At 51.2% G+C, this 17,677-nt stretch overlaps 1 protein-coding gene across 1 annotated transcript in view; it reads left to right on the forward strand.

Annotated features, from left to right (window-relative positions):
• The window catches only part of LOC143692459 (uncharacterized), a 515,676-nt gene that overhangs the window by 481,077 nt on the left and 16,922 nt on the right, over positions 1–17,677 (forward strand). The gene's annotated exons all lie outside the window — the stretch shown is intronic.

Below are 17,677 nucleotides of genomic sequence, written 5' to 3' on the forward strand. Positions count from 1 at the left end.
TTCCCAGGACTCCAGATCTTTTGCAAGTTGCTCCCCAAACAGAGTGGGGGAATTTTTGAAGCCTTGGGGCAATCTCGACCATGTGAGCTGGGTTTTGTGCCCACTTTTAGGGCTTTCCCATTCGAATGCAAAAATTTTCTGGCTGGCTTCAGGGATGGGGAGGCAAAAGAAGGCATCTCTCAGGTTTAAAACAGTAAAACAATTTAGCTCAGGTGTTAAACAAGTATCGAGGTTTAGGGCAAATTTGGAGGAGAATTTCCAAATTAGGGCACTTCCAGTAAGCAAACCCACACAGCCCCTCCCCCCAACCGGTTTGGGAAGGATTCCTCGGAGAGGAGTGGAAAGAACCTGTTTATTTAACAGGCACAGCACCCCCCAGCACACAAAATGAACAATACCGGATGACACCACTCTGAAAAAAGATGACAAATTCAGAAAGTCTCTCTGGGGGTGGTCACTCTGTTCTCAGTCCCTCTGGCGCTGGGGCTGCTGCTGCAGGCCAGAAGGTGCAGGATCTTGGTGTTTCTCAGGTCCCAGTCTGGAGCAGGTTCGAAATGATCAGAAAAAGGAAAGGAGAAACCATCCAGGAAGAAATTGGACAGTTTAGCTAAACTAGCTAAAGAGCAAAACCAAGCAGAAGCGAAGCAAGCAAGAGCGAGAGAGCCAAAGCAAAAAGCAAAAGCAGCAAAAGCAGCAAAAGCAAAAGCTGCAGTCTCTGTGTCCCGCCAGGCTGATAAGAAAACCAAAACAAAACTTTCCCTCTTCAGAGCCAGTCTTAAAGGTACAGAACATAATATCCAACATTAACAGAACACATGAATGGGGATACAAGCATCATAACATCACCCTAGGACAATGGTCATCAAAGTTATTGTTGCTGCTGCTGCCACATCCAATCCGAGGCTCCTGGCGGTGGCTGGTTGAAGGGAAGCTGGGCTGAGATGTTGACAGCAGCTACTTGTGTCTGGGCGCGGCGGCTGGTGGGCGCGCTGGCTCTCCCGTTTCCCGAGCAGCGTTGGCAGGCTCCAGTGTTGCGGGTATCCAAGAGACAATTCTGGCACCAGACGCTGACTGCTGGACAAGCCCGTCGCGTGTGCCCTATACTTCCACACCGGTAACATTTGAATCAGCTAGGAGATGGAGCCCATGGAGTATTTATTGCTGCTGCCTGCAGCGGAGCGAGGGCGGCTAGCATTTGGTTCTGTGATGATTCTGCCTGTTTTTGTAATCCTGCTCCTAACTCCTTAATAGCATCTACTACCATCGCTTGATTCCCTACGGGCACATTTGCCAATCGTTCTAAAACTTCTTCTATAGACCAATTAGCTCCTAGGGTATTTAATACTTTCTTTGTAGCCTGATTACTGTTCTGGAGTGCACATTGTTTTAACAAAGTCCCCTTAATGAAATCAGGGACTCCTGCCCGCTCAATAGCATTGGCTGCCTTATCTATAAAAGCTCCAAATGACTCATCTCTTCCTTGCTTTATTCCCATATAAGAAGGAATCCCGCCTGGCTCTTTTATCCTATCTATAGCCAACCGTACCAGACGCATGGCCTCCCGACACTTATCAGGACCAATTAACGCTTGTGCTTCTGTCCAAAGAAAAGGCCCGAGACCCATTAACTCCCCTAGGGTTATTCCATGTAATGGGTCACCTGGCTGCCGTGCTACTGCTACACATTCCTGACAGAGTGACTGCCAGTGTGCATTAAATAAGAGCTACTGATGCTGAATGAAGGTAAGCTTCGCTATTCCTCTGCAATCAGCCGACAGCAAAACCCGAGTCCCCCAGATATAATCAAACATTTGTTTTGTGGGCTCACTGGTTACCCCAAATTGACTAACTGTGGACCGTAACTGCGATAACAACTTCCAGTCTAGAGCAGTTATTGTTGCTTGAAACCCGCCCCCTGCCACGGGTAAATATATAACCGGACAAGCAACCTCCATAGCTGCTTTTATAGCCTCCTCATCTCCCGTATCCATGATATCTTTTGCTAACGCTGCCCATGCCTCCCTTCGCCCCCGTGCAATGGCCCCAGCTAGGTCACTCTCTGACCCAGGGATCGGCTCATCACTAGGAGGAGGAGATGGAGGGTTTGACACAGGCGGTGTGGACGGTGCTGTTACAGCACAGACAGGGGGTGAGCTGCTGCTTGAAGCAGGAGCCGATGTTGGTGGCAAAATGATTGTGGATGTGGCAGGAGGTAACGGACAATTGAACCAGTCCCCATAACCCTTATTCTTTTCATGCGCCACGCTAGCTTGCTGAGCAGCCTTTTCTTCTGCCTGATATTGTAATAACTCATCATGCAGAGCTCGCCAAAACTTTCCCAACTTTTTTGCAGTTTTATCCTCATCTATGACTGCCTGCCACATCTTGTCCCCAAATTTGCACCACTCTGTTAAGTCATGTACTGTATGAGGATTTTGAAAAAGTCCCTGTTCATACCCATAAGCTAACAACCCAGGAAGCTCTTTCTGCAAATCTATGCCCTTAACCTGACGCTTTTGTAAAAAGCTAGTAAATAAATCATATGCTGCTTGCCTTTCTCTATCCATTTTAAAAATGTCAGCGCTGCTGCAGCCCTACAAGGTCTCGGCAGCACGTATCGGCTGGGCTCTCCATTGAGGTCACCCAGGGCGCGGCACCTTCCCTTTTTCAGCGGTGCTTGTTCACTGTCCTTGCTGCGACAGGACCCGAACTCCTACACCGATCCACCATGGTTGCTGTTGCCGGTATCACGTCTCGGGGTCACCATTTGTCAGATCGGCGGAAGAAATGCGGCACACAATATGCGTGATCAGCAAGTCTCAAACTTTATTGATAGTTCACACATATTTATATTGGTGTTAATGAAGCTCATACATATTGCAAAGCTGAGCTCATTATTGGTTAATTACTTATCGGGCAACCACACCTACTTCTATTTTCTTATGGTTATTTTGTTATTACTTCTACATTCTTGTGGTTATTTTGCTGAAACTATCTCCATATTTTTGGCAAAAGATCCTCTCCCCCATCCTCATGTTGCAGCAAGGTTGCATCAGTGATTGGACACTGACTGCTGACTCCTAGACTTGCTTTCTTCTATCTTAATCAGCGGTATCATGTCTACATGACCTTTCTCAGCTAGCCAGCTGTCCACAAAGCTCTCCACACACAGGTGCCCCATCCTTGCAGGCACAGACACGGCAGCACTGCCTCAGCAGCCCCTGCTTGCATTGCACACAGCAGGGCCAGCACCCCCATGCTGTTGCTGTGGGGACATGAACCTGAGGGAGCACAAATGCCATCAGCCCCTGGGGCCAGCAAGGCCTGCAGGACACCAGGGAAACCACCCAGCTTTGTCCTGGCCTCTGCAGTCAGCCAGAAAGTTTGTTCCCATCAGCTGGGACTTTCCTGTGCCACTGCAGACGCTGTTGTTCAGAGCCAGGGCTGCCTGGCAGCCACCCACAAACTGCCCTCAACATTTCCTGTGTGCCACCTTTGCTTTCTTTACTATTGCTTTTAGAAATTTCATCCCACTGCCAACCCCTGTTCCCTCCCCTGCAAACAGCCCATCCCTGTTTGCCCTTTCCTCTCTGGCCCCACTCCCCATTGCAGTTCCTGACTTGGCCCCATGGGAACGTCCCTTGGGCAGCAGGATCATCCTACAAGTGCTGCAGGAATTGTCTGCAGGCTCCTGCAGTGCCTGCTGCTGCTCCCTTGCCAGAGGCACCCCAGGCCAGGGGGGCACATCTGGGCTGCTGTGTCTGCCTCTGGGGCTCCCTGTTCTGGGCAGTGAGGAGGAGCTGCAGAGGCTCTGCAGGACTGACAGGATGGGCTTTGGGGCTGCCAGGAGAAGCTGAGGGACCTGGGCTGCTGGAGCTTCTGCAGAGGAGGCCCAGGGCTCATCCTGCAACTGCTCCAAGGGTGGTTTCAGGGAATCCCAGAATCAGCAAGGTTGGAAAAGACCTTGGAGATCATCAAGTCCAACCTGTGCCCTGACACTGCCTTGTCTCCCCTGAGCCTCCTCTTCTCCAGGATAAACCATCCCAGCTCCCTCAGCCTCTCCTCACAGGACTTGTGCTCCAGACCCCTCCCCAGCCTTGTTGCCCTTCTCTGGACACCCTCCAGCCCCTCCATGTCCTTCCTAAATTTGGGCCCCCAGAACTGGACACAGCACTCGAGGCGCTGCCCAAGCAGTGCTGAGCACAAGGGAAGAATCCCTGCCCTGCTCCTGCTGGCCACACCATTCCTGATCCAGGCCAGGAGCCATTCTTCTCTCCTGGGGGTCTCTCTGGTGGTCCCTGGTGGTCGTGGACCCCAATGTTCCAGTGGGCCTGGCTGAGCTGGCAGGACACTGTGGCTGCTGAACTTCCAGTTCCCCTTCTCACACAGTGGGCATTGTGTTGTTTCCATAGGCCTGGGGATGTGAAGAACAAGCTCCAGGTGTGAGCTCACCTGGTGTAGGCAATTGATCATCTGGTAACATGAGGTCACAGAGTGGGCTATGACATCACAGAGTGGGTAGTGTGAGGTCATGGAGAAGCTACAGCATCACAGACTGCCTCTTTGACATCATAGAGCCAGCTGTGACATCACATGGCAGATGTCTGACATCACAGAGCAGACTATGTCATAACTGAGTTGGCTGTGACATCAGACACCAGCTGTGTGACAGTAGAGGATCAGCTGTGACATCACAGGGCAGGTTGTGCCATCCCAGAGGGGCTGTGTGCCATCCCAGAGGGGCTGTGTGCCATCCCAGCAGGGCTGTGTCAGGTCACTGGGTTGGTCACTCTGCCCCAGCTCCCCCTCACAGTTTCTCCCAACAAGTCCAATGCTGTCCATGCCCAGCGGGGTCCCTGTCCCCCGGGATCCCCCCGGCCCACCTGGAGCCACAGCCTCCACCAAAGGATGTTCCACAGGATCCACCCCAGAGCCTGACATGGGGACAAGGGGCCAGGGCTGTGTGACCAGGACATCAAGGACGGGGATTCCCCAGGTCACTGTGGCCTGGGTTGGGTTGCCCAGGGCAGGAAAGATGTCTGGCAGCTGGTGCAGGGTCTGGGAAGGGCCTCCAAGGTGGGGCTGGAGCCCCTGGGCTGTGAGCAGAGGCTGAGGGAGCTGGGCTTGTCCAGCCCAGAGCAGGGAAGGCTGAGGTGCTCCTCATCCCAGCCTGGCAGTGCCAGCGAGGAGGGGATGGAGAACACAGAGCCAGGCTCTTCACCGGGGGCCTGGTGGGAGACAAAAGCCACTGGGTGGGAGGGGAAAGAGGGGAGATCAGCCAGGACAGAAGGAGATGAAATGAGTCAGGCTGCTTTCAGCATTTCCTCAGCACCAAAAGCAGCCTGACCTCCCTTCTCCATCCACCACTGACAGCTTTGCAAATCAGGAATTGTTCTGAGCTGTTTTGCACCCACTCCAGGATGAGCATCCTGATACAAGAATTTAATTGTGTTTATGTCTATCACAGAACCATGTTTGTCCAGAATTACTTTTAGGATGGAAATCCCTTGTGGATGGTGGACTCATCAGATTCTGCTGGGACATTGCACTTAGCTCAGGGAAGAGTGTGATTGTTATTAAATTGTGTTCTGTTCAACCATGGTCTGTTGGCCATGAGGAGAACCTTTCTGTGCCTCTGATTCTCAGCAGTTCCTGACCCCCAAAGGACACAAACCTGATGAGTTGTGGTTCCCAATCCAGAGGCTGGACTTGCACCTCCCTCCATCCCCAGAGCAGAGCTCCCTTGTCCCAGAGAGTCCCTGGCAATGCAGGGATGAAGGAAACAGGACAGGCTGTGGGGATCAGGGGCAAGGTACAGCCAGGGATTTGGGGTGGTTGTGAGCCCAGGGCAGGACCCGGCCCTTGGCCTTGGTGAATCTCATCCAATTGTCCTCGGGCCCATGGCTCCAGCCTGTCCAGATCCCTCTGCAGAGCTGCCTACCCTCCAACACAGCCACACTCCCACCCAGCCTGGGCTCACCTAGGAACTGACTTGAGGGTGCCCTCAGTGGCCTCATCCAGATCAGCAATAAAGTGATTTCACTGACCTGGCCCCAGTCCTGAGCCCTGGGGACACACCTGGATGTGACTCAATTCCTCAGCTCCTCTGAGTGCCAGGGGTTGGATGAGGGAAATGGTAGAAGGGGGAAGGGACAAATTGTGATTGACTGTCAGCCATGAAGGGTCTTAATTTTCATATCTGTTCAGGCTGCATTAGGAGGTGCTAGAGGTCAATATCAACTGGGGATTGCTGACACCAATCTATGAACAGGAAAAGAAAACTTAACAGGACAGTTCTCTCTTCATTGTTTTCATTACAGTATATTCACTTTAAATACATTCTGAAATTTGTCTAATTAACCACAGAAGAATTAAAAGCTTGAATGATTCCCAGGGGCTTTTCCTGTTTGGAAAATGTTTATGAGCTTTTCACACTGAATTCCTAAACTGAAGAACTCAAGAAAGAAGAGGCCTCTGGAGTAATAAAATTCATCAGCAACCTCCCAGTGGCTGAGGATCCATCCCCACCAGAGCAGCAAGGAACAGAAATGGGCACAGCTTTGTGTCTGCCCCAGCTCTGGGATGGGCCCTGGGCCTGGAGCAGGAGCAGCTCTTGAGGGCCCCAAGGCCAGGGCTCTGGTGCTGCCCTGGGCAGATGGGATGGCAGCAGGGGCTGCAGAGCTCTCAGCACCTCAGGCCCAGGGGAGCAGGGCAGCCAGGGAGCCTCCTTTGGCCTTGGCCAAGCACCTTCCCCCATGGCTGGGGCTGAGTCCTGCGGCAGCTGCAGCTGCTGCTGTGCCCTTGGCAGGGGCTGAGGCCGTGGGGCCAGTGGCCAGAGCAGCCTGGGCTGAGCAGAGCTGTGGGGCCAGAGCCGGCTGGGCTGGGCTGGGCTCAGAGAGGCCCTTGGTGCTGCCCAGAGCTCAGGGCAGCTGGCAGAGCTTGCAGGGAGCTGGGCTGGGCTCAGAGAGCCTGGCCCAGGAACCATCAGTGTCCATCTCAGCCTGGCTGAGCGTGCAGGGGCAGGACTCAGGCCAGGCCTTGTGGGGCAGGGCCAGCGCTTGTGCAAGGCATTGCAAACAGGCAAGTGGCCCAGAGAGGAGGCTGCTCTGTGCCCTTGGTGGCATAGACAGAGCAGGGAGGGGGCCCAGGACATTTGTCAGCGCCAGCCTCTGTGCCCATGCGTTGGCAGCCCTGGCTGCTGAGCCCAGCTTTGGCCTGGGCTGAGTTTGGCTGTGGCCCAGCTCCATCCTCCTGCGGGGCTCAGGGCCTGTTCCCGGCCATGGCCAGCCCTGGCTGCCTCTCTGCTGGCCCAGAGGCCGGCAGAGCCCGGGGCAGGGCTGTCTGTGCAGCCCCACAGGTGCCAGGGGCTCTGCAGGAGCTGGCAGAGGCTGCCCAGCAGGGAGGCCATGGGGCACAGAGGCGCAGGGCAGGGACACCGTAGGACAGCCTGGGCTGCACAGGGCACAGGGATGGGCAGCAGCTGCAAGGCCCTGACAGAGCCAACTTGGGCAGCACTTTGGCCATGGCAGACACAAAGAGCACCAAAGCTGTCGGGTTCGGCTGTCTGTCTCTGCCCCGACACGGGTAGGGTGGTTCGTGGGTGGCACGCATTTCAAAGGACGAGTCTGGACTCTTCAGCTTTTCGATCTTCAGATTGTTTATTGTTTCTTATCTACAAAATTTTCTGTCTGCCCAACAGAGGTCTGATCTGCAAGGCAGCCAAGGGCACTCTGACCGCCCATGAGGCGGTCATGTCTTTTTATACTAAAATCTACGTACACAATATTTACCTTTATTTCCCAATACTTTTCACCCATGTTGGCAAGTGCACCTTCACCAGAAACCAATCCCCAAGTGCCAACATCATCACAGGAGATGGAGGACAAGAAGAAGAAAGAAGAAGGACGAGACACGCCCTGATCCCTCCATCTTGTCTCCATAACTCCCCTGTACCAAAAACCTTAAAGTCTATATTTCACCCTATAAATGTGTCTCTTTTACACCTTTTACTCTAAAGTAATTCTCATGTCCTCAAACTCTTGTTACTTCTGTGGATGGATCAAAATCAAGCCACCAAACACTCTTGGCAACATTCCAGGATTTTCGAGACCCCCAAGGTTTCTCCTGGCATCTCTGGACATCGGGAACGATGTGCTGAGATCCCACATCTCCCCCTTCTGTTTGCACCAAGAAGACTTCTTTGGCAACTTGACTCATGACACGTCTCACACACAAAAAGATGCATGGGACGATGAGCATGAGGACTAAGAGTATTATTAAAATATAAAATCCCATTTTTAAAAACCCTCTCCGTAAGGGAGAAAGATCAAAAAATCCCGCCACATCATCAATCCATGACCCAGTGATTTCGCCTAGTTTCTTTATACTGTCTTTTATATTTTGAATACTTTCATGAATTGATCTTGAATGATCCGAGAGATTCATGCAGCACATTCCCTCAAACTCTTCACATCCATGTCCATGAGCAAGCAATAGATAATCGATTGCTGCCCTATTTTGAAGAGTTGCCTCTCTCACACTGCTTATATCGTTTAACATATCACTCAAAGTGAGAGAGACTGATTGAGCATGCTTGCTCAACCAACAACCCATGTGGTCCAGTTGAGTCAAGGCCACCCCCGACGCTGTCTGAGGTGAGAAAATTGCTGCCACAATTCTCCTTGCCTTGTTCCAGGTGTATACTTCATCATCACAGTCTGCACTGTAATGTTGCAAGGACCTTTTCTCTTTGTGTTTTTGCTCTCTCAATACTTTCAAATCTGGTGACAACATTGAAATCCTCCCAATGCTGCATGGACCTCCCTTGGCATTTGCAGGAATGCCGTGCCAAATTCTGTCCCCACAAATTAAAAACAACCCACGTGGCAATTGCACTGGGACCTGGATTGATCCTTTGGCTGTCGTCACAGTGTGATTGCACCAAGCTGATGCGTTTCTATAATATTCGTGATTTGGTGTGACATCAATGCTGTTGTTTGTCCTTGACACATTCGAAATTTTGAATTTCATGCATAGCTCCATTGTTGTGGACCCGAAAATTTCCAATTCCTGCGGTTCGGTAGAAGCCACAGGTAAAAGATGTGTCCAAGCACACCATTCATTCACAGGATCTTTGATGACCTGCGAAATCTCCATTGGAGAATGCCCTGGAATTGGCCATTCGCCCACTGGCAACCCAACCATGCATGCCGTGAATGGTTTCCCTGGTTTCGAATGTGTCAGGCAGATACTTTCTAAATTTGCTGCCTGGGCTAACGTTTCCCAAACATTTTGTTTTGGTTGACTGATGGGTAGATTTGCTCCATTGCTTAAAGCGACAGATGAAAGCATGAGCATCATGAAGCTCACGACTTCACCCTTATGAAAAACCATTGTCATGCTCCCACTCAAAGCCACAAAGGAAAAAAAACCCCAAAGTTTTTATTCTTTTCATCCCTCTTCTGAGTTGTTGTTCACAACTTGAGTTTCTTCCTCCGTCTGCGTGTTCATTTCTCTGCTTCTGGGATCTGTGCTCTCCTGCTCCCTTGTTCGAAATGGCTTCACGTGTCGTGCTGACACCCACTTCAGCCCTCTCCCTGTGGAAACACAAGCGAAACCCTTGCCCCAAGTGATTAGTTTGAAAGGACCCTCTATTTGTCCTGTCTCTGGGTTTCTGAACAAAACCAAAGGATTCTCCCTTAGTTTTGCCTGAGACCTGTTTGAAAAATGCCTCACGATTGGTGGATTGGGTTCAGAAGACGAACTGTTAAGAAAATTCAAAACATACAATGCTTTGTTTAACTTCATGTGTGGTGTCGCCTCTGGCTCCCCCCTTTTCTGCCTGTCCAAAAGGGATTTCAGGGTGTGATGTGTTCTTTCAATGATTGCCTGACCTGTGGGTGAATGTGGAATGCCAAATGTGTGTCTGACACCGCATCTTTTCAGGAATCTGTCAAGCACCCTGCCTGTATATGTTGGACCATTATCTGTTTTTAGTTCTTGAGGCACACCTAACGATGCAAACGCTTGTAAAAAATGTCGACAAGCATGTTCTGCTGTTTCCCCTGCATGTGCTAAAGCAAAGACTGCCCCTGAGAATGTATCTACGGATACATGAACATTTTTGAGTCTCCCAAATGATGGATATTTTGTGACATCTGTTTGCCACAGCTGAAGACTTTGCAGTCCTCGTGGATTGACTGCTCCTGTGGAAGCAGGTGGTTGCACGAGTTGACAATCTGGACAAGCACTAATGATTTCCCTCGCCTGAGTTTTCATGAGACGGAAGGATTCCATCAGCGCCTGCGCATTCTGATGAAAAAATTCATGACTCAGTCGTGCTTGCTCAAAAATGTCCGGAAGTGTTTGTGAAATGGGCATTGTCAACCTGTCGGCCTGAGCATTCCCTTCCGCTAGAAATCCTGGAAGTGTTGTGTGCGCTCTGATGTGAGTGATGAAATATTCTTCTTCCCTGCTTTCTAGCACTGTTTTCATGCTCACTAGATAGGAATATAAAACTTCATTGCTGACTTCTTTCAAGAGCGAACCTTCCAATCGTTTGACCACACCTGCAACATATGCAGAGTCCGTGACCAAATTGAGCGGTTGTTGGAACAACTGAAATGCTCGGACAACATCTGCCAATTCCACAATTTGTGGAGAGCCTTGAACCGTCTTCACGTTTGATTCCCATTCCCCTGTCGTTGAGTTCATCCACGTGATCACTGACTTGTGTGTCTTTCCTGAGCCATCAGTGAACACTGTGATCCCGTCCAGAGGTTCTTCACTTATTTTTGGCTTTGCTCTGTAGCATATTGTGATTGCAACATTCTATGTTGTGGAAAATTGATTGTGCAAGCTCCTGGAAAAGCTAACAATGCAATTAACAAATCTTTTGATTTCTGCATCGCCCAATCGAAATAATCTTTCTTCAAAGGCAGATAAATCTTTGAAAATTCTCGTCCCACCATTGTCAGCAATCTTGTTCTCCCCTTTATGATGATCTGTGCTGCCATCTCCAAATCTGTCAGAATTGTCTTTGAAGGCCTATATGGTAAGAAAATCCACTCTATGATTATTAAAGGATCTCTCTGAGATGCGTCCCATTGGAAGATTAAACTATGGAATTGTGCTTTCTTTCCCAACACTGCTATCTGGAAAGGCAACGATTCAACGAATCGATGTGCCTGTCTCTTCTGAATGGCATCTGTAACTTTTTCCAACTCCTTCTTTGCTTCTTTTGTGAGCGTCCTGGGAGATCGAATGTCTGCATCTCCTCTCAAGAGATCAAGCAACGCTGGAATGTCACTGTTTGTGATTCCCAAAATCGACCTCATCCAGTTGATTTCCCCTAGAAGTTGTTGTAAATCATGTAGATTGTTGACTTTTGTGCCGATTTCCATCTTTTGAGGCCTTATTGTTCTCTCCGAGATTTTCCACCCTAGATATTTCCAAGGCGCAACCTCCTGAATCTTTGAAACACTGATTTCCAGACCTGCCTTTTGCACTTCTGCAATCACACAGTCACGAGCCTTTTGTAGCTCCTGTTGTGTCGATGCCGCAATGAGCAAATCATCCATATAATGAATGATTCTCACCTTCGGGAATTTCTTCCATGCTGGTGACAAAGCTCGTGCCACGTACCATTGGCAGATTGTCGGCGAGTTTTTCAGGCCCTGAGGAAGAACGACCCAATGGTACCGCTGCAGAGGCGTTTCCTTGTTGATGCTTGGAACTGAAAAGGCAAGCCTCGGAGCATCATCCGGATGAAGCGGAATGCTGAAGAAACAGTCCTTGAGGTCAATGACCACAAGCAGCCAATCGGAATCATCGAAACAGATGGAAGACCCAGCTGAAGCGGTCCCATGTCTTCGAGGACTTCATTGATCTTCCTGAGATCGTGCAACAGCCTCCATTTGCCTGACAGCTTCTTTTTGATGACGAACACTGGAGAATTCCAAGGGCTGTTTGTTGGCTTGATGTGTCCCTTCTGCAACTGTTCTTGGACCAGGGTTTTCAACGCACTCAACTTTTTTCGCTCCAGGGGCCACTGATCCACCCAGACTGGATCATCCGTTTTCCAAGTCAACTTCAATGTGGCGAGTGCTGCAGTGACCCCGACTAAAAATCCACCTCGATCTTCATGCCCCATTGTGCCAAGAGATCTCGTCCCCAAACTGTGATTGGCTTCTGCACAACGAAAGGACGAATGATCGCCGTCTTGTTTCCTGGTCCCGTGACAACGATGGCATTCTCACTCTGCAGACACAGAGAAACTCCCCCTATGCCTGAGAGAGATCCCAAGGGCGCAATCAAGCTCCAGCTGCGAGGCCAAAAGATATAGGATATTACGGTGACATCTGCCCCTGTGTCGAGCATGCCTCTGACCTCTATTGTTCTGTCTCCACAAGTTAATTGGCATGTGAGCGTGGGTCGATCTCGACCTATGTGTTTTACCCATGTGGTATGTATTTCGACATGTTCCCTCAAAGGAAGCCCTTCTTCATCGAAGATTGACATGACTTCAATGGCGTGTGGTGGCAGAGCAAAAGCTCTCGCGATCTGAGTGTTTTCTGCCATGGTCAATGGTGGACGAAGTGCTTTTGCTAGAACTGTCAATTCCGTGTTTTTGTCTGTGGAAACAACTGATGGATAAACAGTAAGTCCAAGGATTCTGCTCCTGTCCTGTCCTATTTTTAAGAAATCTTATTTTTTGTATGAATCTCCACGGATCCCTGTTGGAACCTCCGCATGACTTTCATCCAGAAAGCAAATTAATTTGGAAGTTGCCAGTGTGCACTGTGCTCCTGGTGGAAGGAGCTCTGGGTCACTTGAGAATCGACTGAGGAGTTTGCTGAGGGCGTCTCCTTGACGATCCCGATGATTGTCCTGTTGGTTGTTGTGTCACCGCCATCACTTGTGTCGACGCGCGCTGACGGCTTGCGGGCGCGCTCCTTCTCCCGTTTCCTGGAAGTGGTAAAGGATTCCCTTCCATGTCTGTCTGGGAAAAACATTGCTTCACAGAGTGTCTTCCTCTTCCACACCGCGCACAAAGTGGCTTTGCAGGTTTTTGTGTCTGCACTTGGGCGTGTGCATGTGGACAATTCTTTTTCAAGTGTCCAAACGCTCCACATTTGTAGCATTGTCCTCCTGATGGATTGTTCTTCTTCTGGATGGTTGCAAGAACTTTATTTATGTTTTCATTCTGTTGTTGGAGTACCTTTTCCAGCATCTTTTCAACTACCTTGTCCTGATCTTTTGACTGCCTCTCCGGGTTTCTTCTTATCTGTTCTCCCCATTCTCCTCTCAGCTCATCCCTCACAATCGACGCGACGTGCTGAGGTGTTCCCACTCTGCTGCATGCCTCCACCATCTCTGCCAAGGATGGCCGTCCTGGCATTGCGCTGATGACCCGTTGACAATCCGGGTTGGCATTGCCGAAAGCTCGACTTTCCGTGAGAGGTTGCTTCGCCTCGTCAATCGTCACCTGTCGATCCACAGCTTGCGAGAGTCGATCTATGAAAGATGAGAATGGTCCTGTGGGACCTTGCCTGACACATGAGAGTGGGACGTCCGGAACTCCCGCCGGAGCAATCTGCAAGATCGCTTTGTGTGCTGCTTCTTTGATGTCATTCAGCACCCGTCGTGGAAGCCGTGCTGCTTGCTCCACTGGATTGTCATCTGGAGGATCTCCTGCCAACTGTGCTTCTGTGAGGTTCGCGTTGGGCCCACCTTGATAGCTGGCTCTCAACTCTGTGAGATATCTTCTCCATCTTCTGTCCCAGATAAGACTTTGTGTGTCAGTGAGAATCATCGACACAAGACATCGAATGTCAAATGGCGTGAAATCATACGTATTGAATGTCCCCTTCAGGAGCTGTTTGAAGAACTGCGAATTCAGACCATTGTTCTGAATGGCCTTTGATAAGTCCTTGATCACCTCGTGACCCAGCCTTTCCCACCTTGGATTTTGACCTTGTGCATCATATGTCACTGGCATTATAATGTCTCCTGATCCTCTGATCAGACCCTTTTCTTTTGATAATTAATTTCTAATTTCTGTCCAGTCTATTGGTTCTATTGGTTGTTCTTCTTCATCCTCTGGAAACTCCATTGGCCATTGCCTGCACAATGGAATCGTGGAGGCTCTTGGTGATCCTTCGCTCCATGTTCTTTGACTTGAAGTCCTCAGTCTCGGTCCTAAATCCGGAAAAGAAACTTGAGGCTCTCTTGAACGTGTTCTTTTGGCTGCATCAAAAGACTGCAGAAGATTCCTTGCTGCTTCCGCTGCTGAAAGCATCCATGCTGGAATTCCCTCTCTTGCTGTAATGTGTATCATTTCTTCTCCTTGAGGCTGTGCTTCATCTGAACTGTCTTCAACTTCATATAATCCTGAAGTTGATGAAATATTATCCTTTTGTTGTGTTGTTGTTGTTTTTATTTTCTTTAATGTGGCTTCCTTTTTATAAATTGTTGGAAAAAATTGCTGCATTGTTGCAGTTTGGCCAGCAGGTGATGTGGTGGCGCTGTCGAGCAGGTCCGACGTGTCCTGCAATGTGGTCGTCCCTCCACGAGGTGGCGCTGTCGCCTGCCTGGACAACCTTGATGACGACACGAACTCCATCGGTTTTTGCTCAGCAGACTGCAACGCTCGCGACCGTGTTTGAGACCGAGTTTGCATGGCTGTTGACTGAGCTGGCATTGAGGGCTGAATACTTGAGCGTTTCTTTTGAGTGGAAGGGGTTTGAACCGTAGGGTTTGAGGCTAAAGGCATCGGTCCCGGAGAGGGGGTGGAGCCCCGGGATGTCGAACCCCGAGCATGGCCCCTCCTTTTTGCCCCAGACGTCACAGAGGATCGGACCCGCCCCCGACCTCTCTCCGCCGGCACTTCCCGCGCATGCGTGCCTTCGGGGACGCCCTCTGCCTCCCCTGTACTGACGTCACTGTCTCCGTCCCGCTCCACCTCCGAAGTCTCCTCCCTATTGTCTGTTCCTGCCCCTCTCTCCTCCTCCTCTGACGCTGTATCCACACCCCCCGCCGAAGCGCGCAGCCCCCCCTCCGCGGGTGTCCCCTTTCTCGCTGCGATTCGAGCCGATCTCCGGGTCCAGACTTCTGGGTCTGACGTCACCACCGCGCGTCTCCTGCGTCCCTCCACAGCAGCTCGCCGGAGCTCTGCAGCTGCTCCGCCCTTGCTGCCCGTGTCTGACGCTGCCGCGCTGGTTTGAGAGGTCTCCCCGGCCATTCCCTGAGCTTTGCTCGACCCGCGCACTCTTGGCACCGCTCCAGAGGTGGCCGCCGCCGCTCTTGGCGTTGCGCTCGCAAAAGCCGCACGGAAACCCGTGTCCCCCATCGCCTCCACGCCCCCCCCGCTGGCCACCGCCGCTTCCGCGCCGCCGCGCCTGCCGCGAGAGAGTGCATCCCCCCTCCCCGCTTGTTCCCTTTGAACCCCCCTCCCCAACTCCGCCACGTTTTCCACCTCCTCCCCCTCTGATTCCTGCGAATCGGGACGGTACACTCCTAAAGAGTGGCCTGCTTCCTCGATATCACTGGGAGAAAACCTCATTTCATCAGGGAGCGGAATGGTATCATCAGTGTCTGAGTCGGAGTCTGAAGCCCCTGCACTCTCTGGGGTCTCAGGGTGCTTTAGGGTTCCCTTGGGTTTTCGGGATGGTGGGACTGAAGGCAATGCCATTTCTCCTTGTCCTCTTTTCTCGGGCACCTTTTCCCCTGGGCCAATTGAGATCAGAGCCAATCTCTGCTTGGAGCCTTGCTCTGCTCCCTCTGCCCTTGTGGGACTCGCAACAACTTGTTGCCTGGCCGACCCCCTAAATTGAGTCAAGGTCGCCTCTAACATAATTCTTGCTGGAGACAGCAATTTTAAGGCTGTCTTATCCTCATTGATGGCTAGAAAATATAGATGTCTGTTAACTTCTTGCCAAAAGCCTACTTCAAATAACAACCTTGTTTTGGAGTACGGGTAATTACACCGCACCCACAGCAATAATTCTCTAAGCTTTTTCTTTGGGATCCCCTTAGTGTGTGTGTCTGCCACGCCTTGTAGGTCGGACAGAATCTCTATTTGTTTCTGGGAAAGTGTACCCCCCATGTTCTTAATTCTTGACCTTCTCACCGAATTTATGTCGTCAGAGCAGTCCGAAGGCTCCTGGTCTCTGCCTGCAGGTCACAGGAGATGGATCTGGAGGCGCCTTTCCGATTCCGATCCGGGCTGTTCTGCTATGAACTTTCTTCGGCCGAAGTGGAGTGCGATGTCCTCTGTGGCTGCTGCGTTTTCAGATTCTCCTGGCTGCTTTCTGGCTGTTTTCCCGAGGAGTTATCAGTGCTCTCCTGGGAATAAGTCCAGCTCGGGAGCTGCCCACTCGTTGCTTCAAGGCTGCCCCTGTGCAAGAGGTGCACAGCAGAGCTCACCGTGGCTCAGCGAGTGCTGCTGGATGCTGCTGGATCGCCGGTCGCTGCCGAGCTGCTCCCGGGTCGCCGCCGGGTGCCCACCCAGGGACGCCAGATGTCGGGTTCGGCTGTCTGTCTCTGCCCCGACACAGGTAGAGTGGTTCTTGGGTGGCACGCGATGCAAAGGATGAGTCTGGACTCTTCAGCTTTTCGGTCTTCTGATTGTTTATTATTTCTTATCTACAAAATTTTCTGTCTGCCCAACAGAGGTCTGATCTGCAAGCAGTCACAGGCACTCTCTGACCACCCACGGGGCGGTCATGTCTTTTTATACTAAAATTTACGTACACAATATTTACCTTTATTTCCCAATGCTTTTCACCCATGTTAGCAAGTGCACCTTCACCAGAAACCAATCCCCAAGTGCCAACATCATCACAGGAGATGGAGGACAAGAAGAAGAAAGAAGAAGGACGAGACACGCCCTGATCCCTCCATCTTGTCTCCATAACCCCCCTGTACCAAAAACCTTAAAGTTTATATCACACCCTCTAAATGTGTCTCTTTTACACCTTTTACTCTAAAGTGATTCTCTTGTCCTCAAACTCTTGTTACTTCTGTGGATGGATCAAAATCAAGCCACCAAACACTCTTGGCAACATTCCAGGATTTCCGAGACCCCCAAGGGTTCTCCTGGCATCTCTGGACATCGGGAACGATGTGCTGAGATCTCACATGGGATCAGATGGGATCCATCCCAGGGGGATGAGGGAGCTGTGGATGAGCTCCCCAAGCTGCTCTCCATCATTTACCATCAGTCCTGGCTCAGCAGGGAGGGCCCAGAGCACTGGAGGTGCCAGTGTGAGCCCATCCCCAGGAAGGGCTGGAAGGAGGAGCTGGGGAACTCCAGGCCTGTCAGCCTGACCTGGGTGCCCGGCAAGGTTATGGAACAGATCACCTTGAGTGCCACCACAGGGCACCCACAGGATGGCCCAGGGATCAGAGCCAGCCAGCGTGGATTTAGGGCTGGCAGGTCCTGCCTGACCAACCTGGTCTCCTTTTATGCCCAGGTGACCCACCTGTGGATGGGGGAAAGGCTGTGGATGTTGTGTGCCTGGACTCCAGCAGAGCCTTTGACTCTGTCTCTGACAGCATTCCCTGGAAAAGCTGCAGCCCACGGCTTGGGCAGGTTCCCTCCTGGCTGGGAGATTTAAGAGCTGGCTGGAGGCTGGGCCCAGAGAGTGGTGGGGATGGGGCTGCACCCAGCTGGTGTC

Source organism: Agelaius phoeniceus (assembly GCF_051311805.1).
Source record: "Agelaius phoeniceus isolate bAgePho1 chromosome W unlocalized genomic scaffold, bAgePho1.hap1 SUPER_W_unloc_1, whole genome shotgun sequence".
In the NCBI taxonomy this organism is placed as follows: Eukaryota; Metazoa; Chordata; class Aves; order Passeriformes; family Icteridae; genus Agelaius; species Agelaius phoeniceus.